This window comes from Mytilus galloprovincialis, chromosome 14, assembly GCF_965363235.1.
Source record: "Mytilus galloprovincialis chromosome 14, xbMytGall1.hap1.1, whole genome shotgun sequence".
NCBI classification, from domain to species: Eukaryota; Metazoa; Mollusca; class Bivalvia; order Mytilida; family Mytilidae; genus Mytilus; species Mytilus galloprovincialis.
In genome coordinates, this window is record NC_134851.1 from 10,005,098 (window position 1) to 10,021,512 (window position 16,415).

General features: G+C 32.4%; 1 long non-coding RNA gene across 3 annotated transcripts in view; it reads left to right on the forward strand.

Annotated features, from left to right (window-relative positions):
- The first annotated feature begins 1,026 nt into the window (after window positions 1-1,026).
- LOC143058326 (uncharacterized) overlaps window positions 1,027-16,415 on the forward strand; it is a 61,546-nt gene continuing 46,157 nt past the window's right edge. For all 3 annotated transcript variants that reach the window (XR_012973006.1, XR_012973008.1, XR_012973007.1), the window contains exons 1-2: window positions 1,027-1,464; window positions 5,417-5,569. This is a non-coding gene — a long non-coding RNA (uncharacterized LOC143058326). The remainder of the gene's footprint in view (window positions 1,465-5,416; window positions 5,570-16,415) is intronic.

Below are 16,415 nucleotides of genomic sequence, written 5' to 3' on the forward strand. Positions count from 1 at the left end.
TTCATTTCCATTGTTCATCAATTTGTCTGTCTGTTGGCTAGCAGAGAATAATTTCACAAGTTGGAAAGCAATTTTACATGCCCCAGGGATGTTCGTTGTTAAGCGGGAAGACTGCTCTGTCCTTCCAGCCGGCAAATAAGTTTTTCCCATTTTTAGCTCACCTCACCTGAAAGGTCAAGTGAGCTTTTTTCATCACTCGGCGTCCGTCGTCTGTTAACTTTTACAAAAATCTTCTCCTCTGAAACTACTGGGCCAAATCTAAACAAACATAGCCAAAATCATTATTAGTGTATCTAGTTTAAAAATTGTGTCCAGTGACCCGGCCAACCAACCAAGATGGCCACCATGGCTAAAAATAGAACATAGGGGTAAAATGCAGTTTTTGGCTTATAACTCAAAAACTAAAGCATTTAGAGCAAATCTGACGGGGTGATATTGTTAATCAGGTCAAGATCTATCTGCTGTAAAATTTTCAGATGATTTGGACAGCCCGTTAATGGATTGCTGCCCCGAAATTAGTAATTTGAAGGAAATTTTGCTGTTTTTTGTTACTATCTTGAATATTATTATAGATAGAGATACTGTAAACAGTAATAATTTACAGCAAAGTAAGACCTAAAAATATGTCAACATGACCTAAATGGTCAATTGACCTACGAAGGAGTTATTGCCCTTTATAGTCAATTTTTAACAATTTTCATAAAATTTGTAAATTTTTACTAACATTTTCATAAAATTTGTAAATTTTTACTAACATTTTCCACTGAAACTACTGGGCCAATCATTATAGATAGAGATAATTGTAAGCAGCAAGAATGTTCAGTAAAGTAAGATCTACAAACACATCACCATCACCAAAACACAATTTTGTCATGAATCCATCTGTGTCCTTTGTTGAATATTCACATAGACCAAGGTGAGTGACACAGGCTCTTTAGAGCCTCTAGTTTTATTTCATGCTTGAAGATATTAATTTAATGTTTGGTGTATTGTTTTATCATGCCAAGTAAAACATTAAGTTCAAATTTTGTTCTGGTGTGATAATTTTCTGCAGAGTTATGGTCCTTGGACTTTTTCTGTGTGTCAAAACAATTGGTTAGAAGGAGTGTGCATGTAGGTCAAATTTCCATTCATGGACCACAAAACTAGAACCTTAATGTAGTTAAATATAGCTTTTTTAACAAAAATACAATACATTCTGATTTTTTTTGCAAAACATAATCCTTTTTCACACAAAAAATAAAAAAAATTGTAAAATTTGCAACATTGTGACTATTATACTGATAATTAGTTGTTCTAGATTTGGATTATTTTTACTAGTAAGATTTTTATGTGAAAAATGTGGCTGCAGTTTAAAAAAGACTAATGATCTAAAGATACAAGGTTGGGTTTCCAAGAAAGGATGGATATGGTCTTGCAAATGGATGGAAAGAAAATACCAGTTGAGAACAGAAAACCAGTACAGTAAGTAATGATTTTCAGACTTTCTTGTTGATTTTTATAAAAAATATGAATAAAAGTAGTGCTTAGTTAAACTAAAATTATACATACACAGTAAACACAACAGGGACGGATCCAGCCATATAAAAAAAGGGGGTTCCCAAAACAGTACAAAAAAGGGGGGGGTGTATTCCAACTACATGTCCCCATTCAAATGCATTGATCGTCCAAAAAAAAGGGGGGTACCAACCCCCTGAACCCTCCCCCTGGATCCGCCACTGCACAAAATTAGTGTGGTACAATGCACACAGTAAAAACGAAATTACAGTGTGTGGTACAATGCACACCAGTGGCGGATCCAGAAATTTTCCTAAGTGGGGGCCCACTGACTGACCTAAGAGGGGGCCCGCTCCAGTCACGCTTCAATGATTCCCTATATAAGCAACCAAATTTTTTCCCAAAAAGGGGGGGCCCGGGCCCCCTGCCCCCCCCTAAATCCGCCTCTGCACACATAGGTAAACATAATTAGTGGGGTACAATGCACACTCAATGAAACAAAATTTCAATGTTTGATACAAGATACACAGTGAAACAACATTATAACAATGTTCATGATGTTCACAGAAAAATATTACAATGAGGCTCAATATACACATAGAAAAATAACAATGTCATACATTATGTAGTAACACAATGCTTTGTAAATTCGCTGTTCTAAATATGACATGGGGAGATAACTGCAGTGGCAGATCCAGTGGGGGTGTTCCAGGGGTTGGAACCCCCCTTTTTTTTGGACGATCATTGTTTTTAAATGGGGACATATAGTTGGAGCCCCCTTTATCCTGGGTTGGGAGACACACACCCTTTTTTTTAAATGGCTGGATCCACTCTGAACTGGCACAAACATGGACAGCTTTAATTTTTTTTTAAAGTAGATCTATAGGTACTGAATATGAAAAAGAAGCTCTTTAATTTTAATAGTGTGATGGATTTGAATAGATTAGAAAATATGTCTGAGCTCAACCTGTTTCCTGTAAAGTCAGTTGTCTATGCAATCAGGCATTCTGAATCAATTCAGATTTGCATACTTGTATATTATTTTAATCAATTTGTCACATATATCATTTTAGCTCTAATATTGTATGAGTCAATTATATCCTTGGCTTTTACATAATTGACTGAGCCTTCCTGATAAAGATAATTCCATTAATCAAGAAAAGTGTGTCCAACACCTCACCTTTATCCTAAGGTTTGTTTCCATCTTTTTTTAAAAGTTATTCATCAAAAATTGATAATGAATATAGTATTACCTTTAAAAAGTAAATAAGAATGTTCTCCATCCTTTTAATTGGTTTCAGGTTAATAAATATGCAGATCAGACAGAATTTACAAAAGAACCAAACACTACTCATAAGTTAAAGAGGGGGTGGGGTAAAAGGCAGCTTTTTTTTATGTCACCAGCTTTACAACTGGGTTTAACTTTGCTTATATTATAACTAGCAGTTTGAACTGACCACCAGTGAGTGCCCACACCCAAACAAAAACCATTCAAAGTGCTACCTAACCCAATACATGTATATATAATAACCCTGAAGAGAAATGGCAACATCATGAAACTAAGTATGGGCAATATGTTTGAGCAATTTGTAGCAGTCACTCTCCTAACACTACAGGGAGATAACTCTGTAAAGTCAGCTAAACGTTTTAATTATGTTGTGTTGTAAAAGGAATATTAAGCTTCTCAATGATCAAAATTGGTGTTTGTCAAACTGCTACATAACCAGTGTAATTTTTCTGACAAAACGTTTTTTTTAAATTTTTTATATTTTCGTTAAAGGGTCAAAGTAAATACTTTGACAAAATTTTATGAAAATTAAACGACCCAAATAAATTTTAGTGAAAGTGTTGGGTACCACCTTAATGGACCAAATTTCATTGAAAAAGAGTGCAATTTTAATAAAACAAAAAGTTAAAAAAGCTAAAATGTGACACCCCCCCCCCCCCCTAATAACTTTCAGATGTAATTCTGTTTTGCATTTTTAAGCCCAATTTTTTTTCAAATCTGAAAAAGTATGTTATTATAGTATACCATTCAGTAAAATATATTTAAATTCCTTCCGAGATATTATATTTTTTTGCTGTTGTATATCAGAGAATTATGTAAAAGAGGATAAACTTTCTGAGATACTATATTTTTGTTGTTGTATATCAAAGAATTATGTAAGAAAGTATAAACAGATGTTAAAATTAAAACTTTAAGAGCCGAAAGCTTTTATCATGGTTTATAATTACAAACTGATAGAAAATACAGTCAAAAGAAATTAAAATTCCATTTAATATATCGGTAGTGTATTAAACAGCTGAGCAAATACTGCAGGATGATAGTTATATCTTTTGCATTCTGATAGCATAGAGCGGAAAAAATATGTTTTGATGCAATTCATATTTGTTGAATAATAATTATGTCTACAGTGCAGATGGGCTACACCAACACTTTTTAGATTAACAACTTTTGTGTCTGTAGAGAATTTGTTCTATGTATTAGAATTATTTTGTCATCTTCATTGAATTAATTGGCTAGTTGTCTAGACTTGGGATGAATCAGAACTTGACATCCTAGGGGACTGCTTTAAATAATCCATCTTGGGGGGACTGCTTTAATCCATCTTGGGGGGACTGCTTTAATCCATCTTGGGGGGGGGACTACTTTAATCCATCTTGGGGGGGACTGCTTTAATCCATCTTGGGGGCACTGCTTCAATCCATCTTGAGGGGGGGACTGCTTTAATCAATCTTGGGGGCACTGCTTTAATCCATCTTGGGGGCACTGCTTTAATCCATCTTGGGGGCACTGCTTCAATACATCTTGGGGTACTGCTTCAATCCATCTTAGGGGCACTGCTTTAATCCATCTTGGGGGCACTGCTTTAATCCATCTTGGGGCATTGCTTCAATCCATTCAAGTACCACACCTTTTCATACAAATATTATTTATGTTAAAAGATATAAACTGCACCATATTTTCATTTATTAGTGACGGAACCCCTCCCCCTTTTTGTTAGAAAACTAATGTTTTCTTATTGAGACATACTGTTAGAACACCCGCTTGTTATGTGACTTGTATTTGTTTAAACCCCTCCTTCTTTTCAAAATGGCTTAATCTGCCCCTGTTTATGAAATAAATATAAGTTATAAAAGTAAAGATGATATATACTAGTGACATACTATGAAGCTTGAAATAATGGCCTGTTCCATTGTCTTATTCATGCCAATCATGGACTAGACATAAGGTGTTGAGTTATTGTTCATAGCCAAACCTTTGTGAATATAATGATTTCTCGATGTCCATATAGGCCTTCTTTTTATTAGTCACGGGTCCCTGTATTTTAGGGTTAGAATGGTTACCAAAGGTTATAATGGGGTTTGTTTTAGTTTAGGCTTCAGGGATAAGGGCTTACGTTAGGATTAGGTGTGGGTTAGTGTAAGATGTGAGTAACGGTTAGGCCTGGGAGTTTAGAATTAGCTAGCTAGGCTTTAGGGGTTATCAGGGCTTATTTTAGGATAAGGTGTGGAATAGGTTTAAATGAGAGTAATAGTTAGTCTTAGGTTCAGGAGAGTTAGGTTTTAAGGATAGGGTAACATTAGGGTTAGGTGTTGGGTTAGATTTTAGTAAAGGTTAAATTCAGTATAGCTATAAAAGGTCAGTCCCCATAAAGTAAAAGACTACCTCTATCACAATTAACTTCTTTTGTTGGGTTTCTGTCTTATAAATGTGTACCTCACAACATCTTTAATTGATATCAAACATGTATGAATCAGTTAATGTCTATCATTTCTCTATTTTTCAGATGTATAGGACAATCCTTTTCACTCCTCATTATATAAATGTCTTATTTCAAAACATTAGCAGAACATATTACATAATATTTGTGAAGTGATCACAGAGGTATATGAATAAATGTTCATTTTTTTCCAGTCTAAAACGAGAAACAGATGAAGAGAAGAACGTTACATTGATTTCGACTATATTGAGATGAGTTAAACAGTCAGACAACTATTGCTTTGGTTGATGTGAGTCATCAGTATGAATTAGACTGATTTAGTAACAAGAGGCTGACTTTGGATGAAGGTATCTGGTTCATATTTATAAAATTTAGGAGATGTATTATGATTGCCTATGACACAACTATCAACACAGACCAAATTGTGAGGACACAGGCAGATCCAAAAAGTTGAACTTGTTTTTTTTTTCAATTACCCAACACTTCAGCTTACTTCTGTTTTTTTTTAATGACCTTAACTGGCTTAAAAGCCCTTTAAAACCCTCACACATTTGGTAATGAAGTACTTAAATGTAGGCTACATGTACATGTATTTAAGGTGGTACATGTAGTTCAAGAGAGGAAAAGTGGTTTAAATTTTTTTTTTAAATCTTACAAATTAATGCAATTAATAACAATTCAGATTCCTAGACATAATGGAAGGACCCATCCAACCAACTTTTTTTTTAAATTTCTAGATAATTGCCTGCAAGACAATTTTATTTATAACCTATCCATTCAGTACACTATTTTGAAGAAAAAAATTAGTTTTGATTATTGATAATACTTATATTCTATAAATTACAAGAAGTGCCAAGAAACACAACTAAAAGTTCTTTGTGTATACATAGAATATGTTTAATTGTTAACCAAGATCAAAAGAAAACCAGCAGGTGCTTGGTGAAGTCTGTTTTTACAAGCTTTGATCTACCAGCCATTAAGAATGAGAGATGGAACTTGTCTTATCTACCATTGTAGAAAAAGTGCAGTTTTTACTGAGATATGCATGTTTATTTTAAGGAGAGAGATGTATGATAGGCGATCTTTGATCTGACGGGATGTATGGATTTCATCACTAATGTGATGATGATGTTTCCTGATAAAATATAAGTATTCAAAAATGAACTTAGTAACTCCAGTACTTGGATCACTTGTAGCAGACGTTACCAAAATCTTCACTTTCTTTTACTTTTGTCCTCAAAATGCATGAAATATTTGGCACTGGACTTTAAGCAACAGTGAAAAAATAAAATCCTCAATTTCTATTTCAAAACAAAAAAACTGAAGGATTATTTTGGAGGACTATTAAAATCAGTATTCAAAATGGAACTTAGTAGCTCCAGTATTTTGAAAATAGACTTTCTGAACTTCTTTCATTTCTTAGTTTTTGTCCACAAAAAGCATGAAATATTTGCCACTGATGGGATGGGTTTAATCACGTTTGTGATGATTATGTTTCCTGATAAAAAATAAGTAATATTCAAAAATGAACTTAGTAGCTCCAGTACTTGGATCACTTGTAGCAGATTTTAAATGTTTCATGTGAAGAGTTGTCTCATTGTCTATCATACCACATCTTCTTTGTTTTTATATTTGTTAACGTTTTCCTTTACTGAGGGACTGAAGGATATTTGTTCGGTATGTCAGGACTGGGTCATTATTGTTGTGGAATTACACTTTTTATGCCTCACCTAGGGGCTTTACGTTGGTTTGTTGTTCGTTCATCAGTTGATCTGTCCTTTTCCGGTTTAAAGTTTTGGTTAAAGTTTTTGGTCAAGGTATTTACTGAGATGTTTATTTTAAGAAGAGAGATGTTTGATAGGCGATCTTTGATCTGACGGGATGTATGGATTTCATCACTTATGTGATGATTATGTTTACTATTAAAAAATAAGTAGTCAAAAATGAACTTAGTAACTCTAGTACTTTGATAATGGACTTCTTCCTTTTCTTCACTGTTGTCCACAGAAAGCATGAAATATTTGCCACTGAAGGGATTTATAGGTTGCATCACTGATGTTAGGATGATGTTACCTAATAACAAAAAAGTAGTCAGATATTAACCCAGATAACTTGTAGCAGACTTTACCAAAGTCTTCCCTTTCTTCACTTTTACGTCCTGAAAATGCATGAAATATTTGCCACTGGACTTTAAGCAACCAACAATCATTTGTTCCTCCACTGTATGAAAACCCTTAATGCCTTGATTTTGATGATCTGTGAGAGACTGATAAAAAAACAATTGAACTAACTACTGGTAATTTTTTTACAGTGTAAATTGTAAGTGTTGAACATTGACTATGCTACACTTTGAGTTTAATGCTTTAATCATCAGATTTTTTTTTTATAGATTTGGTCCCTAATAAGTCAGACTTCTCAAAATCTTTTTTTTCCTGGTAGTTCTTGAAGAAAATCTGATACATTAATTGCAAAAAAATGTTTACAAAATTTGGTGGTCAAAACCTAAGGTACGTACCATCGTTTTTTTTAAAAACGTTGAAACGTTTTGGTTTCTCATAAATCAAAATGTTTCGGTTTTTCATTACTTTCTCAGATAATGTTAAACATATATATCTATGTGATGGATTTCCACTGCACATCAACAGTACAGTGTAGGTATAGATATAAATGCTGTTAATCTAATTAAAAAATCAATTGATGTAGGTTTTAGGTTCTGTAGTACCAAGGACGTTAATTCTAGCAGACTTGAGCATCTTCTTTTCTTCATTGTATCTCTGTTTTAATATTTTCGTGCATGTTGCTGATTAAAGATCTCTGATTTTAGTTGTTCAAAAGTTGGTCTAGAAAATATTCAGCATCTGAAGGACCAGGTTATTTTCTGATTGGACTTTCTCAGTTGAAAATTTTCCACTCTGGTAGAAGATACTGTGCAGTTAGTCCAAAAAAGAACCAATTTTTCATGGACTTAAAACATAATTATTTTTAGCTCACCTGGCCTAAAAGGCCATGTGAGCTTTTCTCATCACTTGGCGTCCGTCGTCGTCGTCGTCGTCTGTCGTCGTTAACAATTTTTCAAACATCTTCTCCTCTGAAACTACTGAATAGATTTGAATGAAACTTAAAATGATTGTTCCTTAGATTATCCTGCACAAAGTGTGTGCTTCGATTTTTGATCCGTCAAAAAACATGGCCGCCGTTACTTAAAATAGAACATAGGGGTCAAATGCAGTTTTTGGCTTATATCTCAAAAACGGAAGCATTTAGAGCAAATCTGACATGGGGGTAAAAATGTTCATTAGGTCAAGATCTATCAGCCCAGAAATTTTCAGATGAATCAAACAAACCATTGTTGGGTTGCTGCCACTTAATTGGTAATTTTAAGGAAATTTTGCAGTTTTTGGTCATTATCTTGAATATTATTATAGATGAAGATAAACTGTAAACAGCAAAAATGATCAGCAAAGTAAGATCTACAAATAGGTTAATATGACCAAAATTGTCAATTGACCCCTTAAGGGGTAAATGTCCTTTAATGACAATTTTTCACAATTTGTTCATCATATTTGCTAACTTTAAAAAATCTTCTCCTCTGAAACTACTGAATGGATTTGGATGAAACTTAGCATGATAGTTCCTTAGATTATTCTGCACAAAGTGTGTGCTTCGATTTTTGATCCGTCAAAAAATATGGCCGCCCTTACTTTAAATAGAACAAAGGGGTCAAATGCAGTTTTTGGCTTATATCTCAAAAACGAAAGCATTTAGAGCAAATCTGACATGGGGTAAAAATGTTCATTAGGTCAAGATCTATCAGCCCTGAAATTTTCAGACGAATCAAACAAACCATTGTTGGGTTGCTGCCATCTTAATTGGTAATTTTAAGGAAATTTTGCAGTTTTTGGTCATTATGTTGAATATCATTATAGATAAAGATAAACTGTAAACAGCAAAAATGATCAGCAAAGTAAGATCTACAAATAAGTTAAATATGACCGAAATTGTCAATTGACCCCTTAAGGGGTTATTGTCCTTTAATGACAATTTTTTCACAATTTGTTCATCATATTTGCTAACTTTAAAAAATCTTCTCCTCTAAAACTACTCAACCAAATTCAACCAAACTTCAACTGAATGATCAGTAGGGTGTATAAAATAAAGTTCGTGTTTTATATAGAACACAGGGTAAAATGCAGTTTTTGGCTTATATCTAAAAAAACTCCAGCATTTAGAGCAAATAAGACTGAAGTTAAAATATTTATAAGGTCAAGGTCTACCTGTCCTGAAATTTTCAGCCGAATTGGATAACTGGTTTTTCAGGTATAATGCCCCTGAATTGATGATTTTAAAGAAATTTTGCAGTTTTTGGTTATTATCTTGAATATTATTATAGATACAGATAAACTGTTAATAGCAAAAATGTTAAGCAAAGTAAGATCAACAAATAAGTCAATTTGACCAAAATTGTCAATTGACCCCTTAAGGAGTTATTGCCCTTTAAAGACTTTTTTCACAATTTGTTCATCATGTTGACTTACTTTAAAAAATCTTCTCCTTTGAAACTGCTGTATCAATTTCAGCCAAACTTAGGCTAAATGAGTTTCAGAGTATCTAGTATAAATTTTATATTTCATTTCCTTGTATGTCAGAAACATAGCTCCTATGGCTAAAATAGAACATAGGAGAAAATGATTTTTTTTTTTGCTTTTGAAGAAAATAGGACGATTCAAAGAACATTTAAATAAATTGAAAAGCCAAAATAATCATTGGTGAGAGATTTAACCAAAAAAATTAAGGTGAGCGATTCAGGCTCTTGAGAGCCTCTTGTTTTTATTGTTCTTCAACTGGCTTTAGAAATACTGAAATGAATATATAAACTTCTGACTTGATATATTTATACTGAAACGTAACTTTACCAGTAATTTGATGCAGGTGTTACAGCCTTGCACACTTTTGTCATTGATGAAATTTTGTTTGTCAGAAAAATTATAAATATTGGATAAGTTTTGTTGTAGGATATTTAACATATAACTTCTGACTAGATATTTTCATACTAAACATACTTCTTTCCCCATAATTAGCTGCAGGTGCTTGCATTTAATAAGCTATTGTCATTGATAAAATTTTGTTTGTCAGAAAAATTATAAATATTGAAAAAGTTCTGTTATTAGATATTTAACATTTTATCAGGTTGTGCAATTTACATGATCTTTCTTTTAATCATTTCCTAACTTAGGTCAGAATCTTCAATTATCATTCTTTCTTTTCTTCACAGAATACAATGTTAAGATTCCTACAAATCTTAAGCAATAAGGTTAATGTTGATTTTGACAAAGTTTTGCTAATTTGCCAAGATCTTCAGATGTTGAACATATTGTGGTAAAAGTGATTGTTTTCATCAGGTTAACTCTTTTGTGTTAGAAATAATTCTTACGGAAGTCTGTCATAATCTTAGCTAGGTTTTATGATTTGTGCTGGGTGGGGTGCTATTATAAACATCATACTGTAAACAGAATACTGATTTATACCATAGTGCATCCTGCTCAGCTAGGCATGTAATAATTCTTTGTTCCTGTTGTCAGCTTTTTTTTGCTTCTGAATTTTATGTTTTTCATTATTTTGTATTTATTTTATTTTCTTGGGGAGGTCTGGAGTTGAAGGATGGGGAGATTATAAAGGGTGAAGTGCAGATGTTTTTTTTCTTCTGTTTTTGAAGTATTTGAGTCTGGCACCCTCAAAAGGGTTCAGTTGAAGTACACCATATAATTTGCTTTGCTTAAAATATTTTCAAAGGAATATAGGCTAGCTATAAGGCAGCAACCATTTGATTTTCTGGGGGGGGGGGGCTATGGTTTTTTTTTCTGGACAAATTTTTTTTTTCGCCTGCGGCGAAAAACAATCTATTTTTTTCGCGACAAGTCGAAAACAATTTTTTTCTTTCAATTTTAGCATTACATATAGTGGCAGCTGAGGGTGAAACAAACAATTTTTTTTTCTCAGAATCAAAAACAAATTATTTTTTTCTCCAAAAACTGGAAACAAACTTTTTTTTCCAAAAAAAACCATAGCCCCCCCCCCAGAAAATCAAATGGTTGCTGCCTAATGGTTGGACACTTCAATATCCTCTTAAAAATTTGGTGTAACAGAAATTGATTGTTATTTAAATAAAAAGGTACTTTAGACAGTATTATTATATTTTTTTAGGGGGCGGGGGTGATCACACTCAGGAAATTGTATCACTTGCTAATGTATAAAAACAACAAGGGGAGATAACTTATCTTTGAGATTTTGAATTGGCTAATAGTCACTCAATGGAAACAAATTATGAATTAATGAAATGATGTGTAAAAGAAAGAATTAAAAGTACTTTCAATTAAATATTTGCTGGTGATGACTGTGACTAAGTCCAATAGATTAGCTATAGACTAACCCGAAGCCTTCCCAAATTTGTTGATCCTCAATGTTCTATCAATTTTGTTCAGTCTATATGGTTTAAGTTTTTAAGCTATGCATGTCAAACATTTAATGAATTTTACAACACTTCACTTTACCAATAAATGGTCTATTTTTTTTTTAAATTAACGTTACCTTAGTATTAAAATGTTGTCTATGACTACAGAATTCAAGATATCCCTAACTTTTGTCAAACTATTAAACTTGAAGACAGGCTTCTTCATCATTAAATGATAGCATCTGAAGTAACAGTTTGAAAAAGTTGTTTTTTCCCTATTTTACTGATAGGTTTGCTGTTGATGTTTAGATTAAGTATGGGTTTAACTTTAAAAGGTTTTTTTAGACATCCATAACTTTGTCAATGCTACATTTAATGTTTTTAAACTTGTAAAAAGGCTGCTTCATCATTAAAAGATAGCATCGGAAACAAAATTTGAACATATATTTTTTCCCTGTATTTTACTGATTTTTTTGGCAATTAACATTTACAGAAATTTGAGTTAGAATATTTTAGAAATTAGGAATTTTGTCATATCTTCATGGAATATTGTAAAATAAATCTTTCCCATATTTTACTGATATTTTGGCGTTTAATATTTTAGAAAGTTAAGAGTTTTATTTTTTTTAAGACTTAAGTAAATTAAGTTTCACACTATTCTAGTAAACATTCAACAATTGTTTTCTGTAATCTTTTTTATAATGCATTGTATTCCCATTAATTTGAAAATTAGTGATTAATTTGTGTATTCCATATATTTAATGAATTGTTCTCCACTCATTAATATCAAACCATTTAAACTGATACTTCTATTTCCTTTGAAATGTGAACTTGGCATCTTAAACTTTGAATTGTTATTGCAAGTGCTCAACTGATATGATTTCATATATCAAATGAGAAATAAAGAGCTATCTTGAAAATCTAATAGGGTTAAAGATGGCCAAAATAATGACTTGAATTTTTTTTTTTTTTTGGTTATAAGACTTATTATGATGAGGAAATTTAATTTGAGTCAGATGAGAAAGAAGGAATATACCCCCTATGGAAGATATAATCAAGTCTATTTTTTTCCTAGATATTTTTTTCTTTAGAAATTGCAAAAATGTTTGGAATTCCACATAATGGTTTAACCAAATGATCTATTTTGAAACTGAATGAAGTCAGGAAATCCACTGTCCTCTATAAGGGTTTGAAAGTTAAATCATTTCTTGCATTTCTAATGTCATCCATTTACAAGAAAAAAAGGGGGGGTGTACAGAAAATTTATAGAATAGATATATACATTTATAAATAGTTCAATTTTCAGATCAATTAACCTTAAATGTTATAAATTTATTTTTACTGTTTCTAGGTAGTAAGAATAAGAATATTTATTAGATAAAAGGTCCTGTTTCTGAGCATATGAATATTATAGGGTTATTGCATGAATACTTGGGAATATTGTCCCGAGTAGAGTTTTATATTGCACGAGCTGATACAAGTGCAATATATGTTCAACGAGGGACAATATGTCCCGAGTAGAATTTTATATTGCACGAGCTTGCGAGTGCAATATATGTTCTACGAGGGACAATATTCCCCAATATTCATGCAATAACCCTTTTATTGTATAGCAATATAATATTTGAAAGTAAAAATTGGTTTAAACTAATATTTTGTCATTGATGACGTCATGAATTTTGAAGATTTATTGCACTAGTGCAATAATAGAATTTATTGCATGCTAACTTTTGGTTACTTTCTGTTGGAAATATTATATTACTATACAATAATATTAATTATACAGTTATTTTAAAGATATATTACATCCAATATAAATGATTGAATAACTATACTCAATACTAGAGATGCATGGTGTTTGAAAATAAATAAATAAAATATTTTTTCTCTCTAATAGTAGTCTTGCATTTCTAATGTCTGAACTTTTTTTTTTAATGTTTCATTTTAGTTTATAACAATGTTTTTCTGTTACAAATCATGATGTATTGTGTTATGTATACATGTTATGCTGCCCATCAAGGGCCCTTGATTGGAATAATAAATATTCTTATAATACGTAAGAAATAAGAAATAAAAATAAACTACAATTCACTACTATGTATATTTAGTTTTTGGAAGTACATTCAACTTTATTTTATTCAATAACAAAATGAAATGTTATTTTACCCACACAGTAAACATCTGTAGGGCCAGTTACTTTGATCTACAAGTTACACATTCTGATAAGTTATATAGAAGAATTCAGATTAAAGAGATATACAATTTCTCCTCATTAATTCAGGCACATGCCTTTAGTGATGGATTTCTATCTGTAATAGATATTGAAAGTGAGGCTCCAGGCTGCAACTGAAGGTTTAAAATTTCACATTTTTTTATTTATGTAATACACGTATTACATATTTTTCTAGCCCCTAACATATTATTACTTGTTAAGTGATGACGTTTTTGGCTCCATGCTTCTACTTTTGTTTACCTGAGTTAATTTATTGTGCAAACTAAGAGTGCATTATTTACTATAACTTCAGATTTTTTTGTGTATTTATTTTTGACAGTGCATTGAAGTCATGCTCTAGATCCAAGTCCAAAGTCACAGTAGCTATACACCATACAGAAAAGAATGGAAACATTTGAAATATTATTTTTTTACAATGGAATCATTGGCTGTGCCATGCAGTCAGATGTTTCAAAAACATTTTGAAATTGGTTGAATAATCAGATATGGACCAAAAGAACCCTTTCTTATCTCTAATTTTGTGTATATTTGGGTATTTTTTGGGGAGAGAAGGGGGTATTTGATGATTGGACAACCTTTTTTTAATTGTGTCACTCTCCCCCCTTTTTTTGAAAGTCCAATAAAAGACCATGCCATATTTGTGCTTATTCAGATGCAGTTACATATAAAATACATGAGTTAAGAGTGGTACCAAAATGTAATTCTGTTGTTGCAGCCTCAAATTGGAGCTCTTTTGCATGTGACAGAGGCTGACGTAGGATTTTCAAAAAAGGAGAGCCCAAAAGACTGAAAAAGACGGTCTGCTCTTGTTATGATTCCGTGATACGCTATGAAATCAACCAAATTTTTCTACAAAACTGGGGGACCAGGCCACCTGCCCCCTTCCTAAACTGCCCCTTTGTGATATGCTTTGTGATGTACAAATAAATTGCTTGATTTTTTTTGTGATGCAATAAGATGATCTGATGAAATATGCATGGTTTGATTTGAATAATGATTAGAATATTAAATATGTAATTTGAAACAAATTGCATATTTTGCATGTAATATTAAATATACTTGTACCCTGTGTCATATAATCGACCAAAATTTAAGAATTTAAGCTCTGTATTCATTTAAAAGCAGTATAATATGGACAGAAAATGGATGTTTCTGTTCCTACAGAGACATATAATACAATTCTATATGTAGAGACCAAGACATAAACAATTTGTCTGAAAGGCAAAATTTACCTAAAAAAAAGATGCAATCAGATCTTCTGATAAACTATGCATGTTTTGAATGATAATTGGAATGTTTGATGTAATTTGTGCATATTTTGCATGGGCTATTAAATAATGACTGCACTATATAATTGACCACAATAGCTCTGGGTTCATTCCGTCAGCAGAATATATAGACAGTAAATGATTGTCACAGTTCTACCGGAGACACATAATACGTAATTGTATTAACTCTGGTTCTACACTGAAAATATTAATTCATTATTGTCAACTGTAAGATGTATGACCAAACTCTCAACTATATTGATTTATCGACAGAAACTGCAGAATCATTTCAATAGATTCTATACAGTTTCACTCCAACCAGACAATTGAACAAAAAAAGTTCATTTTCTCACGTTAATGAAGTCTTTTTTTCCATCAGTTTTGGTTGAAAGGCTGAGATAATAATACATGTTCATCAAGGATTTGTTGGTCTGTCCTTTTGACCCTAGTGACTTCTCACCACTGATGTTTACTATTTCGTACCAGTTTGTCAAAAGACTTGGTGTCGCGACTGTCATAAGATATGTAATTATGTTATAATTATATAAATGGCTGTTAGTTGATGGGTCAGGTAGAGATAATAGTTTGGTGACAAAGGCTGGGATACCTGAGTTTTTACCTGTAAGGTGCACCTGTAATTGTTACCTGAATCAAAAGTTCTTTGTTCTTTAAATCTGATCACATCTCCCTTTTAAGGCCTGGCTGATGTGATTTGTTGTTTATAATATCTTGTCATCAGTCCATATATTTTTGCTACTTGAGTATATATGGGTAAATTAAGGGTGTGTGAGGAATTTTTGTAAATGAAGTATTCATCCGTGGCAGATCTAGAAATCTTGGGGCCCACTGGCTGCCTTAGTCTTTTAAGAGGGACCCGCTCCGGTCATGCTTCAGTGATTCCCTATATAATCAACCAAAAAAAAAATTCCCAGAAAAGGGGGGGGGGGGGGGGGCTGGGCCTGCATTTCGTAGTGCAAAATATTTATTTTCATTCTATTTGTGGGAAAGATTATTAACCAGGTCAGCACAATCATTTCCTATATCCTGTGTACTCTGTATGAAAATGCTGTATGCAAGCACTATAAGAGATTTGGAAAGACAGATTTTATATCAGCAGGTTTACCATACTTTGGTTTCATTTTCCTGAATGTGACCATGACAGTAATAATTACTTTCATGGTGGACCTATCAAATTAGACTTATTACCGGGTTTTTTATAACATGAGCAACACAACGGGTGCCAC